Source organism: Cucurbita pepo, chromosome 3 (assembly GCF_057944985.1).
Source record: "Cucurbita pepo subsp. pepo isolate OVF chromosome 3, ASM5794498v1, whole genome shotgun sequence".
NCBI lineage: Eukaryota > Viridiplantae > Streptophyta > Magnoliopsida > Cucurbitales > Cucurbitaceae > Cucurbita > Cucurbita pepo.
The window spans coordinates 8657102-8664846 of NC_141800.1; positions in this window are offsets into that span (position 1 = coordinate 8657102).

A 7745-nucleotide genomic window follows, 5' to 3' on the forward strand; every position below is an offset into this window, starting at 1 on the left:
AAGAGTCACAAAGGACGGAGTTTTTCCTATTATTATATTTCTAAATAAAATTATTTTTATAAAATATAAATTTGAATCTAACCGTTACTCACATCGATTTTTATTATTACTATATTATATTATTATATTATTATATTTTAAAATTTTGGTAGTTACTCACATAGTTTTTATTATTATTATATTATTATATTTATAATAAATTTTGAATTTTCATTTGACGGTTACTCACATAACTTTTTATTATTATTATCTTAAAAATTTTAAATAAATGAATTTAGAAAATTTTCTTATTTATTTACTTTTAATCTCCACCTTCCATTCTTCCTAACACAATCCAGTGGTCGATATTAATTCCTACATTTTGCCACTTTTATTCTCTATATAAACTCATCAACTTCCCCACATTTCATACACACAACTTCCATACATTCTCCAATCCTTATTTGTTCAAAGTCTCCCTTGTTTGTTGCTCTCTCCAAGCTTCCAATTTTATTTTTATTCATTTTATTCTTGAGAGAGATTTTTTTATTGTAATGTGAGAAGATAGTTGTGAGTGCTCCAAATTGTAAATCTACTCTTTGAAAGAGTTGTGGTGTGTTACTATCAAATTCAAATACTTGTACCGGTTTGATCTTGTGCTGTGGAAAGGATTGAATTTGCTCTTGAACTCGTAAAAAGAGCAGTGTAGCGGTTTGGCTCTGATCAGCGGAAAGAGTCGAGAAAGTTGTTTATTCAAATTTCCAAGAGGCGTTTGGGGAGTGGAGTAGGTCGAGTTTGACCGAACCACTATAAAACTACGGTGTCATCTTTCTAACTCTTTCCTATTTAATTTCAAAATTATTATTGTGATTTATTGTATGTTCTACTTGATTGTTGTTTTGACTTGAATTATTTTGTTATGGTAATTATCATCTTCTACTTATTTGTAAAAAGTTTCATCATTAGAAAAATTAATCACGTTTAAACACTTGTGTGGTTAAAACCCTATTCACCCCTCTAGGGTTGCCATACCATACCGATCCAACAATAGAAAATAAGGTTGGAAATAAAATAAATTTAGTTGGCAGATACATAAATCTACGGATTAAAATTGGCCAATAATATCGGTTTACTGAAAATAAATATAGAGTTAGAGTAATATCTTATTTACAGAATTCACAATCTATTTACAGAATGAAAATAATTACAAAGGGGAGGAGGGAAGATTGAGGGAAGACTTGTTGAACAGAATTTAAAAATAAAACCGAAAATATCAGAGGGCATGGAACTCCATTCAATTTTGTCTAACACAAAATATCAGAATTTTAACAATGTAAATTATAGAAATAATTTTATAGAATTCAAACTTGAAACTGATGTCATGGTCTCACATAGGTTGACTTGGATTTCAAAGGACAGAATCGAACTTTCATTAAAGATATATACGTGACAACGACTTAAGCTAACCAGGTAAGTGACCTTACTATCAGCATGGTTATATTTGATGTTGACACGTTCCCTGTGGTTCTGCACGTGTCATATATATTGATATGTGTGAATTTTCTGTGGATCGATATGCTTCCTATATGTTATGTATATGTCATAATATGTGAATTGTATGATAATAATTACGTACGATGTGTTCAAGGATATGTTTGAGATAGGATACAAAAATGATGCACAAAACGAAATGTAACGATAGGAGTAAATTACGTTCATGAAACGTTAAGGTTAGGTTGCATACCGGAGTGATATGGATAAGAGAGATTGATGGAAGAATACGGTTAGGTTCTGGGTAGAAAGGGATAGGTTTGTGATTGATTGATAGAATGATAGCGTTAGGTTAAGTTCTTGTAATGAGATGACTAAGGTACGTTCACGTAATGATATGTCTGTGATAGGTCTAAGAACGTTAAGGCTATGATAAGTTAGAGAACGATATGATTACGAAGTGTTTACGTTATGACTTGTTTATGATATGATACATTGTGATGCAATATGTCATGGTATGATGTGTATATGATGAAATGATATGTTAAAAGCATAGAACGTTATGTTAGGTCTCTTAAATTGTGTGTATACAACATGATATGAATGACATGAAATTACGATAAATGGCATGAAATATAACCCCGTTAGAATTATGTATGATTTGAGAACTGAAGAATGAGAAACGATATGGCATGAATGATGAACGATATCTGAAACGATATGAAAAATGATATGATATGTACACAATGCTAGCAGGGTTGTATTAAAGGATAATGAAAATGGAAACATGGGACCTCATGCATTATGTGTGCTCGTGCATTTGGGGGGGTACCCCTATCCCATCACGAGGGTACGGACTCGTACATCCAATGGCAGGACAACGATCGTTATGCTTTGCATAGCACTGTCGTGACGGTTACTAGTTCTAGCGGGTGTTTGGCCTAAGGGGCTCCCAGAGTATGCCCACCAGATAAGAAAAGAGGCCCAGCGGTGTGCGAACTAGCTGGTGAGCCCTTACTCGCACGTATGGGCTGTGTGTAGAGTATATGTACATGTCCAAAATTACCCGTTAGGACAGCACCGTAGGGAAAACGGAATGAAAGATAGGTCCCATCATCTCATTGCATGTGATTGTTGCATTTAACCCCAATAGTGGGGTCACTTACCGAGTATTTCTTTAAATACTGAAGCCATGTGCTACTACATTTTTCAGGTAAAGGCAAGACATTCCTGTACGACTGACGACGACATCACCACTCGAGACCATGGCACATGCAGGATAGTGGTATTTATTTTCTTAGACTTAGGCTAGAATAGGATGTTTTTAACTTAAAACGCTTATTTATTTTATTTTTCTTTTCTTTTGTTTTTTTAAAAATGTTTTCGAAACACGTAAGTCCATAGCTGTGTTTTAAGATAAAAGTTATGTTTTATGGAATTTAAATGAAGTCTTCTGCATTCAATGTTTATGCTACGTATACAGTAGCGACCTGTAGAAAATTTTGGGTAGTTACAGTTTTGATCAGATCTGCCTTACTTGTGGTTGCTTTACTCACAAAAATAATAGAATGAATAGGAAGCAAATCAAGAGGTGTAAGTGGATTAAATCCATAAACATCTTCAAAAGGAGAACAATGAGTGGTACTATGAATTGCTCTAAAGGAGAACACTACTATGAAGTATTGCTCTATTATATGTCATCTCTACAGATAGCAAACATTCGTCCCAAGACTTAATATTCTTAGAAATAATAGGCAGATTAAATCCATAAAGATTTTTAGAGGGAGAACAATGAATGGTACTATGAATTGCTCTAAAGGAGAACGGTACTATGAATTCCTCTATTATATGTCATCTCTACAAATTGCAAACATTAGTCCCAAGACTTAATATATTCTTAGAAATAATTGGCAATAATCCAACTTATCCCACACCATACTTTTCAAAAGTGACTTAAAAATTTAACCATCCCTATCTTTTTTGCGTGTAGCAAACCACATTTAAAGTCGTATACAATCCATATAAAATATCTATCCCATTAAGGCACCATCATATTATAGAGCATTTAGGAATATAGAGCTGGGTGTTCGGGGTATCGATCCCCATACCAATCTTATGCAAACACAGCACTCTACCATCTTATCTACATTCCCACAATTCTTGCATAACAAAACACAAAACTGAGCGCCATCAATAATAGTGAAAATGAAAAAATATTTCCGCTTGTCAAAAATAAGGAAAAATTGAATAGAAATAAAATATTAATAACCAATAGTTTATTTAGGAGATGCACTGTACCATTTTAGCTACATCCCCATAATTCTTACATGACACAACCCAAAACTGCACGTCATCAATAATAGTGAAAATGAAAAACTATCTCTGTACATTATATCATAAATAAAAATAAATTGATTATAATTAATATATTTAATAATTGATAGTTATCCTTTAGAGATGCGGGGTACCAGTCCCCATACCTCTTTTAATAATAAATAGTTTTATTTTGGAGATGCGAGGTATCAATCCACATACCTCTTGCATGCAAAGCAAGCACTCTACCATCTGAGCTACATCCCCACGATTCTTACATCACAAAACCCTAAACGTCTCGTCATCAATAATAGTGAAAATGAAAAAATATTCGTACTCATTATGTCATAAATATGAAAATTTTGAAAAGAAATAATATATTTAATAATCCATTCATTTGGAGATGCAAGGTATTGACCCCCGTACTACCCACACGAGAAGTGAGCGCTCTACCATTTGATCTACATCCGTACAACTCTTACATTAGAAAATCATAAACGTCCCGTCATCAATAATTGTGTAAATGAAAAAATATCTCGGCTCATTATGTCGTAAATAAGGAAAGATTGAATAGAACTAAAGTATTAATAACAAATAGTTTCTTTCGGAGATGCAGGGTATACATCCCCATACCTTTCGTATGCTACGCGAGCGCTCTACCATCTGGGCTAAATACCCACAATTCTTGAATCACAAAACCCTAAATTTTTCGTCATCAATAATAGTAAAAATGAAGAAATATCGCTACTCAACATGTCATGAATAAGGGAAAATTGAAAGTAAAAAATATATTTTATAATAGATAGTTTTATTTCAGAGATGAAAGGTATCGAAGCCCATACCTCTCGCATACAAAGCGAGCACTTTACCATTTGAGCTACATCCCCACAATTTTTATGTTACAAAACCCTAGATATATTGTCATCAATAATAGTGTAAATGAAAAACTATCTCTACTCATTATGTAGTAAATATGAAAAATTTGAAAAGAAATAATATATTTAGTAATCGATTCATTTGGAGAAGCAAGGTATCGATCCCATACTTCCCACATGGGAAGCTCTACCATCTGAGCTACATCCGAACGATTCTTACATCAGAAAATCCTAAATGTCCCGTCATCAATAATTGTGAAAATGAAAAAAATATCTCCACTCATTATGTCATAAATAAGGAAAGATTGAACAGAAATAAAATATTAATAACAAATAGTTTCTTTTGGAGATGCAGGGTATCTCAATCCCCATACCTCTCGCATGCTAAGTGAGTGCCGATACCATTTGAGCTACATCCCCACAATACTTGCACCACAAAACCCTAAATTTTCTGTCATCAATAATAGTGAGAAATGAAGAAATATTGCTACTCAACATGTCATGACTAAGGAAAAATTCCAAAGAAATAACATATTTAATAATTGATAGTTTTATTTTGGAGATATGTAGGGTATCAATCCCCGTACCTCTCGCATACAAAGCGAGCGCAATACCATCTGAGCTACATCCCCACGATTCTCATGTCACAAAGACCTAAACGTCTCGTCATTAATAATAGGTCCAAAATAGGAATTTCAAAATTGGGAAAATTAGGTATAATTTATGAATCATTTCGACATAGAATGCATTGATATTATATTAATCCCCACCATTCTCATGTGCTGAAAATTCTCCACGAAGATCATTTTATATGCATTGTTATTAATTATTTCAATGATTTGATAAGGGGCATCCCCTCTTGGATGTAACTTTGTCTTCCTTTGACTTTGATATGGGTATCGCTCCTTGTGAAAATATATCCAAACTCAGTTATCGAGTTTAAAAATGATTTCCTTTCTTCATTTGTTAAGTCTTGGAGCAATTTTGAAATTGTGTTTCTCAATTGTCTCCTTCACCTCTTTATGCAATGTTTTGATCAGACCTTACTTGTGGTTGCTTTACTGACAAAAATATTTAATTCTTAAAATAACTTTTTAAACATGTTCAGAAGGAGAACAATGAGTGGTACTATGCTCTAAAGGAGAACGGTACTATGAATCCCTCTATTCTAAGATGTGAACTTAGGACCTCTCACACCCTAAGAAAGAATAATACCACTAGACCAAATTTTTCTTCTTGAACATCTATCATTTTTAGCTCTCACTCGATATGATTTTTTCTCTCAAGTTTGAAATCTATATTTGTTTGGAGTTGAGGGGCTAAAAGGAAGTTCAACAAGGTGAGGTAGGTCTTTTTGTATAAGAGGAAGTTCAAGGATTTAAAGAAAAGAAAATCATCAACCATTTTAACTTTTCAATCCATACATGACATTCTTAATTAATAAATTGTTTTACCTACAAAAACACAAAGTGAAACAAATTAAGTGCATTGGATTTCATTATTTAGGTCTTTTATATTAAAGGGAAAATCCAAGAGTTGATCTCAAAACCTCTCACACCAAAATCAAGAATCATACCACTAAACCAAGAATCATACCACTAAACCAAATATCCTTGTTGTGGACTTCGTATTCAATTATGCATTGAACATATCATCGTTATTTCATTTACTTTATTTGATGTTCATATAAATTTGTTAATACTGATGGTGTTACAATAACACGTGCAGAAGCAATTTGGATCTTAGGCACTCTAAGTACATCAATTATAGTAAATTAGCTAGCATGTTCAAAAGCATTAAAACTCAATGAGTTTGAATACTAACCTTTTGTAGTTCAAATTTCTTTTTCTTAACGAACTGGTTTCGAACCACAACTAGTGTCTTCCCAACTATTCTCCAGCCTTAGAACGGGATTGTGGAATCCGGTGAATGACTAAACGTGAAAGGAATTTAGTATATGTAAAGAGAGAGCTTTGAGAGACTTTCTCAAAGTTTTTCCAGCAAACTTTCCATTTTCCTTAATCACTCTATTTATAGAGTCATATTTACATGTTTATGCAAATTTGAGATTACCAAATTTTTGACACTCAAAATTCCACTCAAATTTGTGGGATTATGCGGCAAGCATGCAAGTTTGAGTGAACCAAATTTTGACACTCAAAATTCCACTCAAATTTGTGGGTTTTATTTGGCAAACATGCATATTTGGTTAAACCAAATTTTGATACTCATAATCAGGCTAGAGTTTAATTAAAGAAAAATAAGCAAATTGCTTTGATGGCAATCTTATTCCTTGAGTTGGAACCCAAATAGGCAAATTGGTTTTTGTAGGAGAATTTAATTAAAGAAAAATAAGCAAATTGCTTTGATGGCAATCTTATCTCTAGGAGTTCAAGGAAATAATCGGGCAGTAAGCAAAGAAATAATCGGGCGGTTGCTTATGCCAATTCTAATATTCAAGGGTTATCAAATAAACCAACAACCCAACAAAGAAACCAATTCTAATATTCAAGGGTTATCAAATAAACCAACAACCCAACAAAGAAACAACAAACTATTTAAATTGATATAATTGTGGGGGCATTTCATGAATCAAACTCAAGACCTCTCACACCAAAAGCGAAAATCATACCACTAGACCAAATGCCCTTGTAGTGAAACAATCATTTTTAGTTGCTAGTCCATGTGTTTTGTGTGCCACAACATTTGAAATTTATCCACGTATTTTTTTGTGCTTTAGAACCTACTATTATTGTCACGTTAATTTCACATTGTCCATAACATAATAGAATTTATTCTTCAAATCAATTGGATGTATTTCAATTAATATTATTAAAAAATATGGACATAAATAAAGTTCATATCCTATATTTCCTACCTTTAAGATTATGAATGATCCCGCTCAAATTATTTTGGTTGAAGCTGCATTGCCACTAAAGCATATGCATTCCTTTGGGATAGATATTGAAACAATACATTTGAATTTTAAGCAAAATTTCACCACAAACTAAGTTTTTTGAAAACGACTTTTATTTTATATTTATTTTTAAATTTTTTTAAATTTTTAAATTTTTAAATTTTAGTTTT